This window comes from Notolepis coatsorum (genome assembly GCF_963971535.1).
Source record: "Notolepis coatsorum genome assembly, chromosome: 5".
Classification (NCBI taxonomy): domain Eukaryota; kingdom Metazoa; phylum Chordata; class Actinopteri; order Aulopiformes; family Paralepididae; genus Notolepis; species Notolepis coatsorum.
In genome coordinates, this window is record NC_140169.1 from 197,914,054 (window position 1) to 197,939,758 (window position 25,705).

Here is a 25,705-nt window from a genome sequence, read left to right on the forward strand (position 1 = left end):
ATACCGGCTGGAAGGCGTAGGCGGCGGTATTTGGCCTTTTGCGAGCTCAGACCCATTCCCAATGATAACATCAGGCTGGATGGATGAAAAATAAATGGATATAGCTAATAAAAGAAATAACGATTAAAACCCGACTTTTCTCGTGATTGGCGCAGAATGAGTTAAACAGGGTGTGACGGAGTGGCTCCATCACTGACTCCGAGCAGCACACGCACGCACGCACGCGCACACACACACACACACACACACACACACACACACACACACACACACACACACACACACACACACACACACCACACACCACACACCAAACATTCATCATTGGTCTGAGATCAGATTGGAGACTGGATCAGATTGGACTGAGAACTGCAACCCCCCCCCATTATTAATTTCATATTATCATACCTTCAGACATATCATACATACATACATACATACATACATACATACATACATACATACATACATACATACATACATACATACATACATACATACATACATACATACATACATACATACATACATACATACATACATACATTCATCTTATCATACATACATACATACATACATTCACTCTGTAAGAGCCATATGAGTGTTTTTTGTTATGGATTATTATTATTATTATTATTATTATTATTATTATTATTATTATTATTATTATTATTATAGAAGGATATGTGAATGTTATGATTATTATTATTATTATTATTATTATTATTATTATTTATTATTATTATTATTATTATTATTATTATTATTATTATTATTATTATTATTATTATTATTATTATTATTATAGAAGGATATGTGAATGTTATTATTATTATTATTATTATTTATTATTATTATTATTATTATTATTATTATTATTATTATTATTATTATTATTATTATTATTATTATTATTATTATTATTATTATTATTATTATTATTATAGAAGAAGGATATGTGAATGTTATGATTGATCTGTGTAGCCAAAAAGGGAATGCTTGCCCAGTGTTTGTCTATTCTGGGGAAAATGTATTGGCCTCAGTTGTATTGTGGGCTGTGGTTCACCTGACTTGCCTGAAAGTAAAAATGAAAATAAACACTTTGACTACTGTTTTTGATAGGGTTATGGTCTTTAATCTTGGCTACAAAAGAAAATATTTAAAAACATTGACCTCTTAACATCCAAGGGCCCACATGTGGACGATTCTTTGCCGACCTCTAGTGGCTCGGGTGTGCATTTCTTTTAATACAATATATAGATGGAATTAAAGCCCTATTTGTTGCCTGTCGATTGCCCTTTCAGGTGACAAAATCCGTTCAGCGGTTCTCGAGTTACATGCCGATATGTGAGGCGTGCCCCAAAGTACGCAAAAGTACACATTACCACCCCTGACTCCCGGGGCTCTAGCTCCGTCAATCATTTAGTGATCTCGAAAATCTTTGCCCATGATATGATAATTGGGGATCTAATACGGTCTCTATTAATCGATTTATGATAAAGAAAAGCATAAGCTTAAGGCTTAACAGGTTAAATTGTATTATGCTTGCCCAACCATTTTTTTTACTTGTCCCGGACGCGTGAACACTTAAGGTAACCTACTTGCGTTCAGTGTTTCTCTGATTGGCCACAACGCAGAGCGGCAGAGCGGAAATAGGCTGCTGCTCCGGCGAAAGAAAGACAGGCATTCTATTGCCATGCTCTGCGACAAACTCTAACCTTAACCAACTCCGAAAGAATGCCTAAACTTAACCCTAACCTTAACCAACTCCGAAAGAATGCCTAAACTTAACCCTAACCTTAACCAACTCCGAAATAATGCCTAAACTTAACCGGCGAAAGAAATACAGGCATTCTATTGCCATGCTCTAAGACAAACTCTAACCTTAACACTTTAATCGCCGGAAACGCCGAAACTCGTCATTGCCCGCCATGCTCATTCTGCCGAAGACGCCGTAACACGTCTTTGATATCAATATTTCAAAAATCTGTGATCGAAATCATATTTCTCCTCCGGGGACCTGAGATATACTGCTGAGCTCCACTCAACTCTCTAACGGTTCAAGAGCGCCATCTGGTGGCCAATCGGCAGATCGCCCAACAGGAAGTCATGTGGATGAAGTGGTGCTCACCCATATTTCGTCCGGGCACTCGCTATCATTAGCAGGACTCCATCTTGACACAGTGAACACCGATCGGTGCAAATAACTCGACAAACAACATGATTTGGACGTATATACTATTATACAACCTGGAGATGGATCGGGTATTTCGACATCCCATAATAGGAATATCTCTGCTCCACGCTCATCGCCCAAGGGCGCAAGGAAGATACGGTAAGATCCAGCGTTATTTTCCAACGTGTTCTTTACCAACTGCTCTGATGATCATATCACTCACACTAGATGAATGATATAACGTTGCCCACGGAATTATAAACGACCCCCCGCCCATCCGGTCAACATCAGATGATACGTAGTAACTTCTAGAACCACGTCCAGTTGACATTTTCTATCTCGCGCCGATTGCTATCAAACTGTATTTCATCATCAATATAATGCATTTGGAGCTATAAATCACGTTCTGGAGAAAGCTGCAGAAAACGATAAAAACATACTTGTGAAAAAGTATAACGTTGCTACACCCTGAACAATAGATATAGGACATTGAATGGGCCATAATAATGTCAATTTAGCAATAAAATTTAAAAAGTTATAGCCCTGCAAAGAAGGGGAACTTCTCCATAGACAAATAGAGATGGCGAGGGATGGTAAATTATGAATTTAACCATGGCGATCAAAGTGGTAACCAACTCCAAAAGAATGCCTAAACTTAACCTTAACCAACTCCGAAATAATGCCTAAACTTAACCGGCGAAAGAAAGACAGATGCTAGTTACGTTTATATAGAGAGGCGATAAATTAATTAAACGTAAAAAAAAAAAAAAAAAGAAATTGAAGTGATTCCAACTTGCCACCAACTGGACCGCAGGCTCCACAGCAAGCTAAGGAACGAGTTGAGCTAACCATCGATGTTAAAACAGGGGGGATTGCGTATACATAATGCCGCGGCAACCTGCGCGCCGCTGCCGCTCTGCCGCTCTGCCACTGCCGCCTGCCGCTGCCGCTCTGTCGCTCTGCCGCTCCGCTCTGGCTCTGCCGCGTCGCCGCGGGGGCCGTGCTAGGCGTGGTCACGTGGGACGCTGAACGCAAGTAGGTTACCTTAAGTGTTCACGCGTCCCGGACAATAGGACAAGCCTTAATGTCAAGCCCTGAGTGTCATCTATCAATACGATGATAGTCTCTTTCAACCAAGAGAAGGAAAGTATAATTTAAGAGGGTTGTGTATTCTTAAAACATATAAAAATGTAAGAACTAATGTAAAAGCTAGATGTGTTTCAATTTTGGGAGTTAAATTGTGGAATAGTCTTAGTGACGGGTTGAAGTTGTGTACCTCTCAGGGGAGATTTAAAAAGGCCCTGAAGGATAAAATAATTCAGGAGTACAGTTTTGAGTAAGACATCAAACATTTATTTTCTCTTTTCTTTTTTCTCTTAAAGAAAAAGAAAAAATTATTATATCTTGCAGCATATTTAAAAATGTTCTTTCTTATATTAAAGTATATTTAGTTTTTAAGAATTGTAAGGGATAGACAAAAATAAGCATGTGCTTCAGCCTATTCCTTTTTTCGTCATTGAGTTTGGATTTTGTGTGTGAGTTTACTTTGAATATGTACATTTGTGATTTTTTCTTTTTTTCTTTTCCTTTTGAAAGTCCACACATGTGTGTTTTTGATTTATCTGTAAACAAAGACCGAAAATAAAACTATTCATTCTGTTATTTTGTTAGTTTGCTTATGTCACTTGTTTTGAAATGTCACCTCTGCACCCTGGAGGCTGGGCAATAAAAGCAACATCAACACCTTTTATTCCGACTACGCCATCATTTGTGGGAGTTTGGAGGGGAGAGAAAAACCATTCTATATAGTCAGGAATTTAATTGAACATGTATATGTGCGGTGTAACATTTGTGTATGTGGTTGTGTAATTTTAACCTCTTATTAAAGGAACACGCCAACTTTTGGGGAAATTCGCTTATTTGCCATCTACCCTGGAGTTAAACAAGCAGATATATACCCTTTTCTTCTCTGTGCATGCATTAGGCTTAGGGAACAGCCGCTCCGTTAGCCTAGCTTAGCGTCATTCACTGGAAGTTAGTGTGCCAGTGTAGCCTAGTTTCCGACAGTCACTCCAAATACACTCCAAATACAACCCCAAAACGTTCCTGTAAACATGTTGTGACCTGTGTATTTACCACGTGGAGAAAAAAAAATTTATTAAACATTTTCGTTTTCTAAGCAAATATATACTCTGAATTTTTTTTTGCCGAACCACTGCTGCCTAGCTTGGCGCAGTGATTTCATGCATCACCTCTGAAAGCCCCGTTCTAACGTCAATAAATCCATAGATTAGCTAATAGTATCTAGATAAATCACAACTTTACATTCAACTACTACTATCACTGAGTGTGTCTGACTCCCACATAAACGAACTACCTAAACGGACAACATATGAAGTATATCACGCCATATGTACCTTATGCATACTGCACCTGTGTATACTGTATATACTTACTTAACTCAATCAGCGCCGGACCCGATGATAGTCGGGTTAACTCGCCAACCGTTCAGCGCCAGACCCGAGTATAGTCGGGGTTTCATCGTTATTTCTTTTATTCGATATTTCCATTCATTACAGGCACACGGACATCTGTATGGGGGTAGATTTCTATCAAAAATAAACAAACGCAAAAGTAGAATCCACAATCGTAAAAACGATCCACACAAACACACCTCAGAATCCACAATCGTAAAAACGATCCACACACACACACCTCTCAATTTGTGTTTCATAAATCATAAAAACACGCTTGATTTGTTTAGATTTACGTACGGAATTCTAAAAACAGCTTGATCTGGTTCGATTTACGTACGGAATTCTAAGGACACGCTTGATCAACTTGGAGTTACGTACGGAATTTTGAGACAAATATTTCACTGTTTTCCCCGTGGGGATTCGTGTGTGACACTTCTTCTTCTTAGAGGTCTATCAAAAATAAACAAACGCAGAAGTAGAATCCACAATCATAAACATGATCCACACACACACCTCTCAATCTGTGTTTCATAAAACGTTTGATCTGCTTAGATTTACGTACGGAATTTCTAAAAACACGTTTGATCTGCTTAGATTTATGTACGGAATTCTAAGGACACGCTTGATCTACTTGGAGTTACGGACAGAATTTTGAGACAAATATTCCACTATTTTCCCTGTGGGGATTCGTGTGTGAAGCTTCTTCTTCTTCGGCGCTACCGAACACGGCCCGAGTTGTGTTCGGCTCACGAGCGCAGTGGCGAAAATTGCACATTATCTTTAGCCCTATCAACATTCCATGAAAATGAATGCTCAAAGTAAATATATATAGTACCATTTTGAAGATAACAACTAGGGCTTTCAAATGATATAAAATATCTGTATGATTATCATGATTATTATTATTATTAATATCTTTCATATTTGATACAGAAATTATTACAAAAATCTTGTCCGGCCACCACATTTCAACAAACTGCATTTTCAACCACTTTACTGACAAGCCAGCAGGAAACTTAGATAGTATGGGATATAGACAATTATATGGGCAATATAGAACAGCTGACAGTTTAGAAATATAATTTATTGTTCAAAAGTTATTATAATTATAGTGATAGTAATAAAACAATTCCATCTGAAAATTAACTTGAATGGGTTTATGATGAATATCTGTTTGTGGGTATGCTCAAAGTAATATATTATTCATATCTTTCATATTTGATACAGAAATGATTACAAAAATGTTGTCCGGCCACCACATTTCAACAAACAACTGCATTCTGAATTAATTTAGCCTTGTAGTTTTCTAATCCCATCGTTTATTAGTTATATTTGTATTGATTAAACATAAGTCAGTTACTGTACATGACACTGTACATGTCAAATATGCTAAGGTAATTAGCTTTAACTTATTGCTTATGGAGCAGTGTCCCCATTTATCCCAGAGGAGTTGATGAACACTGCAGCTGTATTATCTAAGAAATACATACAGTATATAATAATTGTATATAATAATTGTAAAGTGTTTTTTGATGTGTTTTTTTTGTTTTGGTGTAAATCTAATCTAATATATAATCTATAAATGCTAAATGCTATATGATCTGATAAAGTATACAGTATTCACATAAGGTGCTATAGGTTCCTAGTTGGAGGTCTGGCAGCAGTCCCTGCCCACTGTTGTGGAGTCTGATGGCCGCTGGTATGAAGGACTGGCCGCGTAGCTCGCATCTCTACAAATCGTAGCTCCAGTTCTGCAGACCCCTCTCTGATTGGTTGAGCTCCATTTCTGCAGCCCCCTCTCTGATTGGTTGAGCGAAGCCCCTCTCTGATTGGTTGAGCGAAGCCCCTCTCTAAGGTACGCGAGGGAGGTGCGCGTAAGGTTATCGAGGTGCTCTCGCCAAGAAAAGAAAAAGATGTCGCAAATGTAATGCCGCAAATATAATGTTATGTTATGTTGGCTCGCTGCGGGGAGGCCGAAGAAAAGTGTGGTGAGCACAGACCATCGCTATAGTTTCCCAACAGGAGTAAAGTCTGGAACGCACCACAGCCTGTCACAAGCAGTAGAGATGTGTCGTAGCAATCCGAAGTGACATTGTCCACCAATATAGCATGTACATAAAGACCCAGTGCCTCATCCGGAGCTAACAGTGTATTGCACTATCACAGGACCTAGCATGTCCTACCACGCTCTGTAAATAACTTATGTACATATACCGATATGCCCTACTCTGTTTACTTGTTTTATTGCACAATGTCGTTCTATTGGATTCTATTATATGTTATTACTATTGTATTATGCACATCGTTGCGGGCAAGACCACCCGCATTTCATTGTAAACTTGTATGCAAATAAACAACTTGTGACAAATAAAACTCTTGACTTGACTTGACCACCAGCCTCTCTCTCTTAAGGCATTAACTGGGTTAATTAATCTAAATGTTATATTGTTAACTGTCTAGTTAGGCATTAACTGTGTTAATCTAAATGTTATATTGTCACAAAGGCAACATGAATATACCTAGATCCAAAAGGACAAAGATCAACACTTAAATCCAAAGAGAAGAGGGTCTATACCAGAGAAAACAAAGTAGCAAGGAGCCAATGGCCGACATCAGCTAAATAGACTAACTGCAAATAGTGTAGCCAGGTACTGACACCAGGCCACACACAGCTTTGGCCAACGCTACCCAAGCTACACAAGCGACCAAGACAATTCACACACAGCACATGTCGTATCTCCAAATGTTGTGAAGTAACATATGTTTTGCCTGGAAAAAAACATCGTTATTAACAAAACATTTGGGAGGGGAAGGAAGGAAGAGTGGGGTAATGTCCAATGGACATCTTACCTGCACCAAGGAAAACAGGGCGAAAGGCCGCAACACAGGTCTCCACGTTGATGAAAGGCCTCTCGCTGGCGGGACAAAAAGAAGCTATGGCCGGAGCCTTGTCATGGTGCAGGCCAGACTACATCTTCTGTCAAAGATGATGTCGTAGTCAGAGTGCCAGGGCCTGCTATTCTCACGGCTAATGTCAATGGTCGTAGCACAAGCTAACAGCTAACTCTAGGCTAACTGATAGCATCAAGCTAACGTTCCCAGCCGAGCGAAAACGAGCAGCTAACGTCGTAGCTAAACAGCTAACTGGCTAACAGTTAGCTCAACCCGGCTATCGCTAACCACTAGCTAACGCAGAAGCAAGCTATGCGGCTACCACTGAAAAACTGTACAACGTGAGAAAAGCAATACAGGCCAACACTTCAGACAGCCGCTGTGTGTTCCTCTTCTCATCCGAAGAGGGAAGGGAAAAAGAAGGCAATACACGTCCCACTACAGAGTGGTGTTTACCATAGCGGTGCCGGCAACAAGTCCCTCGCGGACTATAGCCGACTTGAGCATGGAGATATTCCCATAATGAAACACCAAGCTCACCTCCCTCGCACCAGGTGCTGACACCTGGCCACACACCGTTAGCTACTACAACAGCTAGCCGGCCCGTTTGGCTCCCCAGAGGGTGAGATATATCCACGGCGGGAATAGAATAGAGTGCGTTAAAAACTCACCAAACGTCCAAGAGGATGGAGACAACCGCGTGGAGTTGACGAAGTTCATCTGCCGAATGACCGTCCTCTTCATCTTGGCATAACAATGCTGCACGCGCTCTCTCTAGGTTAGCTAACGCTAGTTAGCCTTTAGCTAAGCTAGCTACTAGCCGACATCATCATGGCTATCCCGACTGAACCACACGTTAGCACTCAATATTATAACGTAGCTAAAGCTAACTAGCTGTCCCTGCCTTTAGCCGGGATGGCTAAACTGACTGACTGAACTGTCTAACATGCAACAACTTTCATCTTCAGTCCATCTGCCGAATGACCGTCCTCTTCGTTTTGGCTGGCATAACTAAGCATAACCTCCAAAGCTGCACGCGCGAAATAGTCAAACGCAGCTGACGCACGCCAGCGTACACATAATGTAACCCCTCCCTTCTTGAAACCAATAGTAAAAAAAAAAAAAAAAAAAAAGAAGAGGCCCTCTTCCCGCGAGGCCCTGTGCGACCGCACTGCTTGCACACCCCCTGAGGCGGCCCTGCACACACACACACACACACACACACACACACACACACACACACACACACACACACACACAAAGCGACTACTTTAGCTCTAATTATCAGCAGAACAAAGGTACAGAACAGTGTTAACTGACATTTAAAGATGCCCCCCCAGTGCACGGCAGCCAGTGTAAAGTACCTCTTCATTGAGCTCTTACTGTGTTGGCATCAGGGGTGATGAGGTCATCCGAGTGTGTGTGTGTGTGTGTGTGTGTGTGTGTGTGTGTGTGTGTGTGTGTGTGTTGCAACTATTATTATAAATAATATACATTTTCTTTCAGACTCATAAAGTAAAATATAATACACACACATAGTTAATTGGTGATAACGTTTTGTCTTATTTGTTTTATTTTTCTTTATTGACAATGAAAGTGCAATGCTTGTTCGCCAACAAAACTAATGCAGTTTGTCTTTCAGCACCACGCAAGAGTGGACAGCTCCTGCCAACGTGTTCCAAAACACTGCAGCTGAGCTGAATTGTTTTTGATTGCTATTAGAACCAGCTGTGTAATATAGGTGGCATGCTCTTCGAGCACACAGCATGAAATGAAATGGAAATGAAATGTAATAGGACTTTGAACTGAACTGAACTGAACTGAAAGAATGCAAAGAGACTTTGAATTGAACTGAACTGAACTGGAAGAAAAAGAACTGAACTGAATTAAAATTTGTAACTAATAGAAAATAAAGGACCTTAAGATTTGATTCAAAGAAAAGCAACGATTGGACATTCCTGATTTCATTCTTTGTAACAAAAGCTGGTGCCGAAACCAGGGAGGAACAAAGAAAAGAAGTGCTTTGAAGACAAAGAAGGATCAAGGGAATGTACAGAAATGCCTACAGCAGCGATGTCCAAGACACAACTAAAGAAACTACTTCTGAAAAGAGGTGTGGTAAGGACTGCGATAACAAAATTACTCAATGTGATAGATGAGAAGACAAGAGTGTCATTAGAAGATGTGGACATGGATTATGAAGAAATGCTGGACATGCTTGTGGAAAAAGAAATTGCATTGAAAGCCTTGAACACAGAAATTGAAGACGGAATTGAGGAAGAGGATTTTGAAGATGAAATTCAGGGTGTACAACGATATGAAGAGGATATATGTGTGCGTAAAACCAAATTGAAAAAGGCGATGAGAAGAAAAGAAGATGACCGTTCATCAGTGTGCTCCAACAAGGGATATGGTTTTGCAGTCAAACTCCCGAGACTGATCATTGATAAATTTAACGGAGAAATTAGCCTATGGCAAACGTTCTGGAGCCAGTACGACATGGCAGTTCATAGAAACCCAGACCTCAGCAAGGCTGACAAGTTTAATTATCTAAAGTCCTATCTCACGGGAAGGGCTGCAAACGCAATCACGGGTCTCGCATTAACCAACGAAAATTATGATGCTGCGATTAAAATGTTGGAAAACAGATTTGGCCGAAAAGATCTTTTAATCAATGCCCATATGAATAAGTTATTGAACTTGACCCCGGTTAAACGTGCAAACGACACAGTCGCCCTACGAAAACTATATGATGAGATCGAAATACAAGTAAGAAGTCTGTCAGCTTTAGTCTGTTAGCTTCCGGTTTAGCGTAATATGTAGCACACGCATTTGGCAACTGCTCCGTTCCCACCAACGTTAATTTCGTTTAAAAACATTATTTGGACAATATCAAAAGAGATTAGACCACATCGTATGTATTGATAAGACCTTCTACTAGCTATATCAAAAGACAACATGAGTAAGAATAAAGGAAATCAGGGAAAGAAACAAGATACGGTAACTCCAGGGTCGCAGAAAGATACTCGCTCAAAGAGACACGTTCCAGCCGACGCGGGTAAACTGCCGTTGACGAAAAGCCCCGACGTGGAGAATGAAGAGGAAAATACACCGGGACCATCGACTACGGTCCCCGACAGAGAGTCAATAGATGCCAACATAACAGAAGTGACAGGTACAAGCTCCGTGAAAGTTAGAGCAGCCGATCTGGATAAGATGATAGCAAAAAAATCCACCGTCACCGTCACTGCACCTATATCACCAATTGAAACAAGCAGTACAACCGCACCAGCCGATTTCAACACACTGTCTATCCTGATGAAAGAACAGATTACACAGATGGAGGCGCTCAAAGCAAACGTCGAAGATAAATTCGATCGCATCGATGCTAAATTGGAGGAAGTCATGAAAGCGGTCGCTGCACAATCCGAGCGAATCACGTCAGTGGAGAATTCGGTGACAGATATTATACTGTCAGTCAAAGTGATCGAAAACAACATCGACAAGGCCTTGTCAGAGATGGCAAATGAGATAGAAATTGTGAAAGAAGCATGCCGGAGGGAAATACAAGAGGTTAAAAATGAATCGATGGAGAGGCAACTCGAATCCCAACGCTACCACAGGCGAAATAACATCCGCATTGTAGGGCTTGAAGAAGCAGTAAACTTTCGCCAACTTTCCAACAGTGCTATCAACGATTTTGGGTATCAACCCTCCAAACAAAGTGCCGAAAGTGGACCAAGTTTACAGAATTGGTCCTCGGGAGCAAAGAAACAAAGGGCCAAGAGTCATCATTGTTACTCTGCGGAAGACATCACTAAGAGATGACATCATCAAAGTTGCTCGCACCCAACGGGGGAATCTGAAATATGGTGATAATTCAATATATATCTACGAAGATCTAAGCAAAGACGCCATCGCTCGACGTCTACCATACAAGGAGGTAATGCAAAAATTGTTCACAGCTGGTCACAAGCCAAGGCTAGCATACCCGGCGCTGTTATCGATCGTGGGCAGTGACGGCCGCAGGTTTGGATTACGCACACCTAAAGAAGCTGAGGATCATTTGAATCGACATGGAGTGGATACCACAAGGCAGGACGGCAATGCCTGAAAAACAGATAAGCCTCTTTCTCAGTGTATATCAGAATTTAGAATGACTTTATTGTGTTCATCAAGGTATCAGACGATATGCAGGCCGTCTATACCAATGCGATCTGTGTACAATACGTTCCGTAATACAATATAATTTCAGACTCTGGTCTCCGGGGAGACAAATATATATCATTGCAAAAAGATCAATCTGGAATATTCTGGGTTTATCGCTCAAATGCCCTGGGTCTCTTAGATCATTCTGGAACATAACAACAGTCTATTGGCACTAGTATATTCCACATCCTTCTAGAATATAATGCACCATGACAACGAAGGCCTACAACTCTAGCATTAAACTTCCGGTGTGTATATACATAGCAGATAATCAATTGAATGAAGTTCAATCAGTCCTTAATAATACTTTAAAAATCAACCACATCTAAACGCATGAACACTACAAGGTTATTCTAACAATTTAAGTAATCACTCCACTGTTGAAGTGACTGGCTCATTGAAGCTCTAAAAGGCTCTGCTTTTCTATTTTATTTTCTATTTTATCTAATCAGTTAATTCGGTTCTAGTGGCTTCTCCACGTTGATTATTATTCTATCTCTCATTCCTTATCTATATCTTTCTTTTCTTTTTTCTTTTTTCTTTTTTCTCTCATTATTCTATTTTTTATCTTTATCTTTTAACTTACATTGTTCTTTTCCATTGTTCTTCACATTAAGGTGTCAATATTTCTCTACAATCTTTTCCTTTTTCCTGACTTTCCAACATGTTAGTAGAGGGTTCAAATGAATATGTCGATGAAAGTTTATTCTCTTTTTAATTTTTTGTCATTTATCACAATATTTCTTTACAGTAAGGGAAGGTGCAAGACCAAAAGCGACATTCTATTGCATTAGAATGAAAATGTTAGATCCTATGGCAATTAGCATAGGAAGATTAGGATTACAATGCTCAGTTTGGGCAATCCGGTGGACTAAGGGGGAGAGTTATTCACGGAGGATGTGTTTTTGGAACACAGGCCTGTACGACTCTCTTGGCGAGGGGAAAATAGGGGATTTTTATTTGTATATATATATGTTTTTAAGCTCGGCTCTCAACGGGACCTCATTAATTGGATGTACATCTATTGTAGCTTCACACTCCAGAAGCATTACCAAAAACTACACAATAACATGCATAGATTATGGCTAGTTTGAATATAATGGTATGGAACACCGGTGGGATAAACAAACAACACAAACGCAAAAGCGTGCTCACACTGATGAAAAAAGAACATGTGGACGTGGCTCTTTTAAGCGAAACGCACATTTTAGAGGCAGACATAAATACGCTAGCGGATAACATATACCATAATATTAGTCACTCTTCTTTTGGTACGAGAACTAGAGGTGTAGCCATAGTCGTCAGACGTAAATTAAATATCGAATTGAAAGGGGTATGGTCGGATGCTGAGGGGCGTATAACTATAGCTAGGATTGTACATAATAACAGGAAAATTGCGTTGGCAGCGGTATATGCCCCAAATTTGTACGAAGTGGGTTTCTTCACTTCACTAACCGGAGAAATGTTAAACCATCCCGAGTACTCATATATAATAGGTGCGGATTTGAATGCCATTTGGAATCCAAGGATGGACAAATCTTACCTTACCTTTTCCAGCGAACAAAAAAATTCATCTAAAGCATTAAAAGATTGGTCAAAGTCTACAGGGGTAATTGATTTATGGCGTTCACTTAATCCCATGACCCGTAAGTACTCCTGTCGTTCGACGAGACACAACACATTATCCAGAATTGATTACGTCTTTGCATCCCCGAGAATATTTGATAAATATGAAGTGGAAATGATACCCAATGCGCTGTTACATAATCCTGAAAGCAACATTTGGTACACTATCTTCCCGGGCCCCAAGATGGCGTTTTTAATACTATGCTGCTTAACAACAAGGAATTCATTACACAAATTAAAGAAGCACTCACAGTATTCCTACGGGATAATGCAAACGCGGAGCAAGACCCCAGAATATTATGGATGTCGGTAAAGGGTATGATCAAGGATTTCACGGATAGATTTTCCTCCATATTGCGCAAAAATCAATGCACAAAACTGTCTGAAATGGAAACGCTTTACTCAACGCTTTTTAATTCTTTAAAATACAACAACTCTACTAGACTAGAAAACCAAGTTAACATTCTAAAGACAGAGATCAAAGCAATATACAGACAAAAATCGGAAATGCAAATACGCATCACAAGACAACAGCAGTATTTCCAAGGTTCTAAACCTAGTCACCTATTAGCCATGCGATTAAGAATTAATGCAAAATTTGCAGACATAACTGCCATTAGAAAACAACAAGTTCTTGTAACAGACCCCAAAATAATAAATGATACATTCAAAGAATTCTACTCAGACTTGTATAATTCAGAAACGTCCTTCGATCAAAACAAATTAGACACATATCTTAATCAAATTACTCTCCCTAAACTTTCGGAGGACGACGCTAAACAGTTAGAAGCACCGATCACATTAGAAGAACTCAAGAAGGCCATATCCGGAATGAAAAACGGTAAGGCTCCGGGAAAGGACGGTATCCCATCAGAAATGTACCTTTCCTGCTGGGACATATTTGGACCCTTATTACTAAATATGATCTTATACTCAGTCAAGGAGGGGAGCTTCCATAAACACCACAATATCGCACTCATTTCAGTTCTTCTCAAAAAAGACAAAGACCCCACTGAGTGCGGTAGTTACTGACCTTTAAGCCTCCTCAGAACCGATGTCAAACTGTACTCTAAGATATTAGCCATCAGATTGCAAAAGCATATGACGTCTTTAGTTCATCCGGACCAAACAGGCTTCATAAAAGGTCGCCTGATCAATGATAACATAAGGCGAATACTGCACGTACTAGATGCAGACAAAGAGGACACCACACCTAAGGCGATGCTATCCCTGGATGCTATGAAAGCATTTGACAGGTTGGAATGGTCGTTTCTATGGGCAGTATTAGAAAGGATGGGGTTAGGAAAAGGATTCATTGATATGATTAAAGTACTATACAAGGACCCATCGGCCGTGATTACAACAGGCACATTCATCTCCGAAATCTTTCCGGTATCACGCTCAGCCAGACAGGGTTGCCCTCTTAGTCCCGGACTATTCGATCTATCATTAGAACCTTTAGCACAATTTATAAGACAATCCCAACACATAGAACCAATAGTAATCAAGGGCACACAACATAAAATTAGTTTATATGCGGACGACGTGATATTGTTCATGCAAAACCCCAACACCACATTGCCGCATCTACTCAAGTTGATAGAGAACTTTGGTGATTTATCGGGATTTAAAATAAATTGGCCGAAGTCGGCTTTTCTTCCTCTTAACATCCGTGCAAAAAAAGACACAACCCTCCCAGGTGCGATACCCATGGTTAAACATTTTAGATGCTTGGGTGTGGAAATATTTCCCACCATAAGACAAACGGTGAAGCACAATTACACAAAAATACAGAACAAAATCAAAGACGACCTGGACAGGTGGGCAAAACTTAAAAACTCAGTACAGGCAAGGGTATCAATAGTTAAGATGGATGTATTACCAAGAATCAATTTCATCAGCTCAATGCTACCGTTACCTCCTCCAGAGGGCTACTGGAAAAGATTACAATCCTCCACATACAAATTTATTTGGAATAACAAACCACCTCGCATAAAAAGATCCACCGCACAGAGAAATAAAGCAGACGGTGGCATGGCAGTTCCAGATTTTTTACAATATTTTAAGGCTTTCACATTAAGACCATTGAAAATATGGTTTGATCCCCAGGCTTTGGTATCTTGGAGAGAATTAGAAGAAAACATAGTAGCCCCACAGAGACTGAAAGACATAGCACACACTAAACTTTCAATCAAGCATTGTGAGTGGGAATTTGGCCCCATAATTACCCATGCAATCAGAACATGGCGGGAAACACAAAAGAAATATCCTAACCCTCAAAAATGGCATAATCACACTCCCATATTCAATAACAATGCACTCTTAATGGGAAAACGCCCTATAAGATTCCCTATATGGGAAGAGCAAGGCATACACTCATTAGGGGATATTTTAAATAACCAGGGCTTCTGCAGTTATGTCGAAATATGCACAAAGTTTAACCTCACCGAGTCCACATGGCTTTTTTACATACAGTTAAAGCTATGTCTGAGGTCTCACAGTGTTCCATTACTCATACTAATCGAACACCACAGATACCACAATTTTTTCTATGAAAGAGAAACATTGGGAGGTTTTGTATCAGGTTTTTATTATCAATTACTAACGTCCTCGTATGAAACCCTTCAACTAGACACTGTCTGGAGGAGGGATATACCAGACCTGGAAAATGACTTTGATTGGCAAGGAGCCTGGGCAAATGTCCGACTTACATCAAGGAACCCGGATCATCAACAAATCAATCTGAACTATATTCACAGGACATACTTGACTCCTATAAGGCTGTGCAAAATGGGGCTTAAACAAGACTCCAAATGCTCCCAATGTACAAATGGGGACGAAGGAACATTTATGCACATGTATTGGGACTGCCCACCAGTTAAGGCATTCTGGAAAGATGTGTCCCAACAATTATCAATACTCGTATCTTGGAATATACCTGTACACCCCTCGGTATTACTATTGAATGATGTTTTTGAGTTTGCAGTGAATCCACAGCTAAAGAGATTGGTTTTATCGGGTATCACAGTAGCTAAAAAACTGATCGCATCACGCTGGTTTCAACCGGAAAAAATTTGCCGGAGAGTTTGGTTCCTTACATATCTCGATGTGATATATCAAGAAATATCTACAGCAAGAATTCTGGGTCTCAATGAATCCAAAATGTCAATGTGGGTAGAAGTGGTGGAGAGAATAAAAGCTAGCTTATAGTGGTAGTGTCTGGTTAGGAGTGAGGGATAATGGAGGTACTATCCAAGAGGGGGTCCGGGAGGGGGGGGTTCGAGCTGGAGCATATGTGTGTAGGGTTTTAGAAAATAGGTATTAGGGGTATATTCTATACTAACATTTATATAATAGTAATTTCGCGGGATATACACTGTATACGGTTAAAATGTTATTATAGACTATTTTTGTTTTATCTTGTTTCTGTACTTGCATGTATTTTAACCACTGTCGTATATTTCTAAATGAAAACATGAATAAATGCAAGTGAAATGTACAAGGAAAATGATTTGAAAGACAAAATGCTGCTTGATAGAAAGGTTATTTAGAACACCATGTGAAGGTATTTCTGAGACCCTAGGGTAGAGGCGGTTGACTCCCCAGAAAACAGATGGCTGACCTTAAAGACAATAAAACTTACCCCTACCCTAAGTAAGGACTTTCAAGTTACGACATGGCAGAGTGGTCAGGAGACAGAGTAAATCGGACTGTAAAAAGAGCCTCTCAGATAGATAAGTCAGCAGCACTCAAGTGAGGCCAAATGTTCAAAATGCATCAAGGATATAGAGAAAACTAATAAAGTTACATGTAGGCATAACTCTTAGAACAACTAGAATAACTTAGTCACAATAAAGAATAAAAACTCTTAAAACTAGAAGCTAAAACTATACAGTATTGGTCAAATGTTCATCAGGAAAATAAAGTGTTCTATTAAAGGACGGGGATATAGGGTTTGTTGTCTGGGCACTGTCTGAAAAAGTAGTCTGGTTCATATCTAGACTATGTAAACATTTTAGTCACAAGCATGATGATGTATTACTCAGTGAACAACTACCCTCTCATTAAGTAATGATTAAAGTATCAGCAGATTCCAACTGTGAAAACCGTTGTCAGAGGACCCAGGAGGTTGAGTCAGCGAAACATGTGGTCACAGGACACCAAGCAGACATGTTTTCTGCTGGAATGTGACCAAAAATAAGTGGACGTGAATAGGCAGGCAGGGTCTCCCCCCCCCTCTCGCACTCTGTCTCCCCCTCCCTCTCTCTCTCTCTCCTCTGATAAAAAGGGCTGATGGCGACTCACTAGACACACGACTCACACCAGAAGGAACCTGGAGAGACACGCCACACACACCGGCTGAGCGAAGGAACCTGGAGATGAAACGCTCCTGGCTTGAGCGCTGAACCTCCACCGACGGAGAGAGGATCACCAACCGGAGCTTGAGAGCCGAGCCGGAGACTCAGAGCCACTGACACCCAATGACAGAAGATCGCTTCGCAGCAGGAGATCCTGCCACGGAGAGAGATGAAATCAAGCGCTCCTTGCTTGAGCGCTGAGACTGACGGAGACCCAAGGTTGCCTTGGCAACCACCACAAAGAGAAGCCGCGTGTTGGCCATGGACAACCTGAGACAGCGAACAGCACCGAGAGACGATTAGATTGAAATGAAAGAGACAATTAGATTGAACCAAAGAGACGATGTACTGTTTTAATTCCTAAAGCTGTTTTATTAATAAACACCGCCGCCCGTTGATTTTGACCATATCGTCAGTCTCCTCTTACTTGAAACCGAACATCTGAAAATACCTAAACCAATGCAGAGGAAAGGGTGATATACAACACTATACGATCAATGAACTTAGATAGAGATACATGAATGAAGAAAAGACACTTCAATTGGTCCGTGACCCGTCCTGCATTCGACCAGAACCGGTTGAACCACAGAGAGGTTCTCTCCCCATCATCGAAGCCCTCTGCGACTGAATGATCGTCCACTTCAGCCAAGGCCAGCGGGACTAGGTAAGTAGTGATGATGGTGTTTAAGATTAGTAATGGTCGAAGCAGTCTCGCTTTTTGGGGTTGCTATTGCATTAGGTAGAAATTAGTTGGAAATGGACCAGGATAATGTTGGTGTTGGAGGAGTACCGGGGTCCAGGTTTCACAACCTGGCTCTGGTCTCAGCCACACACCGGCGCTGCACTTAGAGATGTTCAGTTAGGATGCCTATAGTTGGTACAAGGCCAAGTGAGGGGAGGAAATAGATGTCTGTATTTAGTTATATCAGCTTAGGGGATAGGCTAGGGATTAGGTGAAATATTTGAGGGGACCGGCGTAGGAGCAGTAGAACGGAGAATAGTCACAGATAGCGGGAAGTGGGACTGTGAGTGACGGAGTGGTTCATTAGAGGGTAAGGTAAGGAGTTTAAAGAGATAAACCGTGGTGTAGTACAGGGCAGCCTGGTTCCACGAAGAGATAAACCGTGGTGTAGTACAGGGCAGCCTGGTTCCACGAAGAGAAAAACCGTGGTGTAGTACAGGGCAGCCTGGTTCCACGAAGAGAACAGAAAACGGAGTGTAGAGTAGAATAAGAGAACCGTGGTGAAGTACGGGGTAGCCTGGTTCCGCGAAGAGAGACAGAGAACAGGGAGATGAGAAGAGGTTAAGGGTTCGGGCTAGAATGCTGTAGAAACCACACTTAGAATCGGTGCGACGGAGTAATGGACTTTGGAAGACGTTCCATAAGCGAATTACCACTTCTAATCCGACGTCATTTAGGCTCAGATTGGCTAAGGTCGATATCTGAAGAACATCAAGCCGCGTGGATGAATGCAAGGGGCTCTACGGGTGGCGGGGAGTACGGTCGAACACACGATTTGGCCATATAAACTCCGATACAAGCCAACATAGGGCGCTGCTGAAACTTTCACGGGCTACAATACATGAATGGAGTGGGTTTCTCAGGGGTATAGCAAGTCGGACTCAGTAGATATATGAAGCACTTTGGAAGTAAATACTGCACGGGGGATTAGAAAATAGGAGGATATTGTGTGAAAAAAAGCGAGGAGATGCGTTTGGAATGATTGTGTACAAATGAATGGTATGCTTATGAATGAGACATTGTTTTGCTAAGTATATGTGTTTAAATGGATGGATGTTAGGAGCTCTGAGTGAATGTCAAGGTATTTTTTGTATTATTATGAACCAGCTGGTGGCCAAGGCTGCAACGGAGAAACCACACCCCTGTCCTGCCAGCATTAGCTGAGCGCGACGGGACTAGCGTGTGGACGCTGTGTTGCGTTTTCGAGTGAATTGAATGAATGACATGTGAGATGGAACCTAGGAGATGTGTAATGTTCGTTGAAATTTTTCAAATCGGGGCTGTGGAAGTCTAAAAGTAATGTAGTAAAGATCAAAGAAAACGGGGATTTTAGAGCTGGTGACGTCATAGGGAGCGTCGGAGCTTGGGGTGCGTTAGATTTGAAATACGGGGCTAGATCGGGAGCGTTAGATTTAAAATACGGAGCCGGCCGGGGCCAAGCGGGCGAGCGTACTGGGATAAGGATAATAATATATGTTCTGTGAACAGGGGCTTAATATGATTAAAGTTATGTTGCGGGGGAAAGCAGGGGTTGTGTAAACGTCGCGATGTGTTGTGCCGCTCGGATCAACAGGAGACTGGGCCGTTTAGGGGGTGTGATGTTGGATGCTAAGCTAAGCTGGAGCTAGCGGCACTGAGCTAACGAAGCTAAGATGCTAAGCTACCTGTGCTAACAATATAGCAGGATTGAACTCTCGGGGAATCTCGCGTGTTGCTACTCTTTGCTAAGTGCGGGATCTTAGAGGGGCGGAGGACAGGGACTTCCGGTGTAGAGGGTTCTGGGAATTGTAGTTTTGTGGTTTGAGGTAGAACGTCGAGTTGACGTCTTGGGGTGGTTTACGTAATGACGCACTTGCGGGGGTGGCGTGGCGCCTCCTACAGGAGGTGGTGAGTGCTGTAGTGCGTTGGTGATGGACAAGACGTTCCAGCGGAGGGCGCTGTTGCCTCTTTTATAGTTTCGCCTTTACAGGTGGAACGAGGTGCAGTAAACAATAGAGATCAGTTGTGATTATTATAGGTTTTGAAGCGCGGCAATCTGTGGGAATTTGTGGGTTCTTTTTATCGGTTTTTTTCTGTTGTTGATGATAGGTGTGTTTACTGGTTTGATTATAAATCTGTATTTGTTATGGGCCAAGTATGGTTGAAGTGAGAGCAGCGGCGTTTTGTGATGGGATTTGGCGTAAACAACCCCCCCCCCCCTTTTTTCCTCTGTCTCTTCCTCCCTCGTTCACGCTCTCTCCCTCCCTCCCTCCCTCCCTCCTTCCCTCCCTCCCTCCCTCCCTCCCTCCTTCCCTCCTTCCCTCCTTCCCTCCCTCCCTCCCTCCCTCCCTCCCTCCCTCTCCCCCCCCCCCCGCCCCCCTCCGCTCCATCCCTATCTCCCGGCTTAACTTTGTGAGATGACAGGTGCACGGAGGGAGTTTTGTTTAGGATAGATTGCCTGATTGATTGATTGATTGAAATTTTTTATTAACGGATTGTTTAATGGGTACAATACGGTACAGCTCAATACACACAATTGTTAAGGGGATGCAGACCGGAGAAAGACTTTCGTCTTGTTTACATCAGGGTCCCCCATTTTCAATTCATCATGGGTTTGGAGTATTGGGTATATTAATATAGTGTTACTTGCTAAAATAGGATTACGTAAGGATAAATGGGGTATTCTGCTGATTGAGTGTAGACGGTTTTGGTAATAGTTAATGTTGCATTGTGTGCCCCCCCCCCCCCCCTTTCCTCCCCTTAGTCCCTGTATCCCTGTATCCCTCCCTCCTTTTTTCTTTTCCCTTCCCTGTCTCTCCTTGTATTTCGCCATCCCTAGATTGCGGCGTGTGTTGTGGGCATTTGGTTGTAGGTTTATTTGAACTGCGTTGTTATTGTGTATGTGAAGTAGGTACCGGATGGGCGTTGGCCTGTCTGGGTGCAGGTGGTGGTAGGATGATTTGTGATATTCTTGGTGTGATAGAGCTTGGGGTGTTTCCGTTCAGGTTCGAAACTGAAGGGAGGACGCTTTGGGCTGTGAGTTGACGGTTCTTTGTGTATTCAGAGAGCTGGGTGAATATTGCGGTGGCATAGTGCGGGTGTCCATGAAATTATTAACGTGGCCAGCTGTACTATGTGTCGGTCAGGGTTTTAGTGATCTAAGTTGCTAAAAGTTTATTGTTTTCCCTGATTAGGTGGCTGGTAGCAGTAGCAACACTGATTAATTTTTATTAAGTGTTGTGGGGGGTAATGGTTGTGTGTAAGGATGAATGAAATGGATGTAGTATGAGAAGTGAAGCGAAAGCGAATAATACATTTAGTCGATACGCTAATCGGGCATTTAAAAGTAAGAAATAAGGTTAGGATGAACAGATTCATCAAGCAAAGAGAGATTAGAATCAGATGAAGGACCAGGTTTACAAAGGATTATTAGACAATGGATAGGAAGGGGATTAATGATTATATTTCCCAGGAAATCAGGTGGAGAGAGCACACAGGGGATTGGAAAACCTCCAGTGTTCCTGTTGAAGGAACGGACAAAAAACAAGATAAGCTGTATCGTTATTTTTTCAAGCAAATCACACTGTGTCTCTTTAAATATATTAGTATAGTGTTGCCCGACATTTCCAATGCATAACGAAGAGTGGAAATAATAAGGGAAATGCCACTGTATTAAGTGCTGGATATTTCTGCTTTCTTTCTGTACAGGTGCTCGGCCGGACAGGTGCTCTAACGACTTCCATAACCATCTAGGGAAAACGGCTTTAATGCGCCTTGGTATAAGTATGAATGATAAGCCAGTTATCAATCCTTGTCTGCACAGTAAAAATTTGACAGTGTGAGTGTTTTAACTCAAGTAAGTAGAAGTAGTGGAAGACAGAGAAACTTGTTTTTTCAAACGGTGATTACAAGAGTGTGTTGAAAGTGGAATGAATGACAGTAACATAGGAAGTTCACTTTAGTGGGACATTTGATAGGAACAACTGAAGCGTTAGATGCAATAATAATAGAATAACAACAACGACAATATGGAAGAGGGCCTTAGTGATCGGGCCATTGGGGGGAGTAGGCCGAGAGCCTCTGCAGACATTTCCCAGATAGACTTTGCCGGTGATAATGATTTTATTGATTGGGACTTCTCTCATGTGACCAGTACGACAGAAGGACTTGGAATGATGACTTTGATTCCGATACAGGGAAGTGAACCAGTGACAACGGTGTTACTCCAACCAGAACCGATTCAAGCTGGAGTGTCCATTGCAGGCGACTGCGGTTTAACCAAGGGGCAGAAAAAGAGACTGAGGTTACAGCCGTCCCACGAAGTCCACTCTGGCCGGAGGGCTGGAACTGAGACCGACAGCAGGTATGGAATATACGAACAGTTTCTACAGCCCACCCGTTTCCCATATCCACCCTGCCCTCAGCACCAGAGCCAAGATGAGAGGCGGAGCCCAACGGTGGGACGTCAAACCGCCGGTGCTGAGATGAGGGAAGAGGCAGCATACTATAGACAACAGAGAGCGTTTGTGACAGCGTTCGAACAACACGAGGCAGTTCATCGAGATCTGATGAAGACACAGCTGGAGATCGGTCAAGCCGCACACGAGACTCAGAGATTGGAACGGGAACTGGCGAGAAAGACTGTGCTACTAGAAGCAACAGCTGTTGAGATCATGCTTCGGGCGTCTGACCTAGGCCGCTGTGATCAAAGAATGCCCTGTGCTCTGTTGCCCGGACAGGGAACTGGGCCGCGACAGGGTGAACAGAACCGCAGGAGGGGTGAGTTTCCAGGCCCCTCCCAACAAGAGAAGGCCCGAGGAGAGGCAGCAGAAAAGGACAGGTATGCCCCTCTCTCCTCCAGGCAACAGGACATGCGACCAGAGGACAGGAGAGGGGTGGACCTGGCGAGGACTGTGGGGGGCCAGCCGAGAGACTGTGGGAGTCGTGGTGAACTGGAACCCCTGGGATGGCCGGCGTCGGCTGTGTGCTGGGGTTGTGGGGAGGTTGGCCATTTCGCTCGGTCATGTGACAAAGGGTGGAGGACTCAGCGAACGTCCAGTAAGAAGCAAGTGCCCAAACAGGGTTGCTGGGGATGTGGAGAGTTGGGACATTGTCAGAGGGGGTGTCTGCATAGGTCATAGGTTAATTAAGAACGAGGCAGGAATGCACAAGCGGAGCTAATAGTGCTCGGGAAAATAGAGTTATTAATAAGTTAAAATGGGAAGAAGGACTGATTGGAATGAAAATAGAATAAAAAATATATAGAAGCGTTGGTACATTAGATTATGAGTGGAAGCGACTAAGATGGATGTGCAACTAACAGGGAGAGATGGAATGACTGACAGATGCATGAGCCAATCGTACTAACAGTTAATTAATAGACAAATCATGGGTTTTCCTTTTTGCTACAGTGTGTCTGATCAACTCTTGCTGTGGCAGTGAGGAAAACGTAAGGGAGAATGGTATGGTGGACGATTTTTGGTATCTCCCACCTGTGCAGCCTGGCCCGGCTGCACAGATTGGAGATAGAGAGAAAAATGGTCACCGCAATGGCTCTTGTGGTCATGTGAACTCTGAACCAGACGGTGTCAGAGAAGGGTTAAACAGTTGGTTTTAGACAGGAACAATGGAACATATAATATTAGACAGAGTTAGAAACAAAGGACTATTTATAGTAGTGATTACAATACTTGATCAAAGGGTGGTCAAAGTTGAATTAAGGAATTAAAAAAAAAAAAAAAAAAAAAAAAAAAAAGAACAACGACAATATTATTATTTCATTACTTATTTTATTTCTTTTTGGATTTCTAATTTTGCTGTCTTAGTTTTGCGGGGGTATTTATGCCTCTAGATGATAATAATTCTGTTGGATGGGTGTGTAGCATGTAGGCACTCACAATTTTTTTGTTTATTTTTAATTTTCTTTGTTTTTTGTTTGACTATATTTTTTTTAGGAACTGGCTGGCTGGGGGGGGTTCTCTCGCCGGTCAGGGATAGCAGGTGGTGGTGACACAGCAAGACTGGTAGGAGGTCTGATATAATGAGCTGGAAACTGAGAATGGACGGGAGCTGGTTCATGGTTTGTTTTCCGCTCATTAAGGCTCCAGATGTAGAATCTGGAGGGTTGTGTCACTTTTTGGGTTATGATAAGTGTTGGGGAAACATATTTCTCTGTCTATAAGAAAGCTCTGTAGGTTGTTGGTCGCAATTTGGCCAGTTAGTGTTCATGTAGGGTGCAGACATGTGAATTTGATGATTGACTTATGGAAGACTCTGTACCGGTTTGTTGAAAGCTGGCGGAGTGTGTGTGATGTGTGTTTAAAGGGACTGTGGTTTGTTGACCATGCACATAGGTTCTGTTGGTGATTGGCCTCGTCTAGAGCTGACTGTCCGGACCGAGGAGCTGTCGGGAAACGAGGTATTTGAAAGTGAAATAATGGTTATTCCACTGTCAAGGGTGGAGGTAGTTGTGTTGATCTTAAGATATTTGATCTAGTAAAACAGTACAGCACAAAAAGAAATGAGACAAAGATGATTTGATTGAATGCTAACGTAAGAAGCTGTGAAATACATAGATAATGAATTGGAGAAAAATGTATTGTCAAAATGCAGAACAGTAAAGATGTATCTGTGAAAATAAATGTTTCCAATCTATTGTGTGTTTGTAAATAATAATCCAAAATGAAAAAAAAGGACAGAGGGAAAATCGTTTCCTTCTGTGGAAAATCGGAGCAGTACCAGAGACCTGCATACAACGAAGAAGGGGCGGTGATTAGCACAAGATACAACAAGAAGAAAACGGTCAAAAACGAGTTAGCAGTAAAGGCCTTAGGAGGTTTTAAACAGAGATAACTGACAGGGATGAAAGCGAAGAATAATTGAGGCCTCAGTGGTCTTTTTAAGGAGTAAAAATGATTTATGTTGCTTGTTTGAATTTCCCTCAAATGTTTAGAGAGTTAATATTTTAGTGGTGTGATGTATTAATCTTTTCTTGCAGAGTCCATTACACAAAATAGACATTTAAGCTAAGTACATGGATAAATATAGTCTTAAACGAAAAGAAGCTGAGAATGGTACGATCATCTCTTTGCATAGAGAGACGGACCTAGACTGGATGTCATAATAATAACTGATAAATGTGTATAACTGTGAAAGGAGGAAAAGGTAGGTGAAATGATGATTTTGTAACTGTACAGATGGAAAGGGGTTTTTTCTAGTTCGATTTGGGTCAATTTTGGATTTTTTT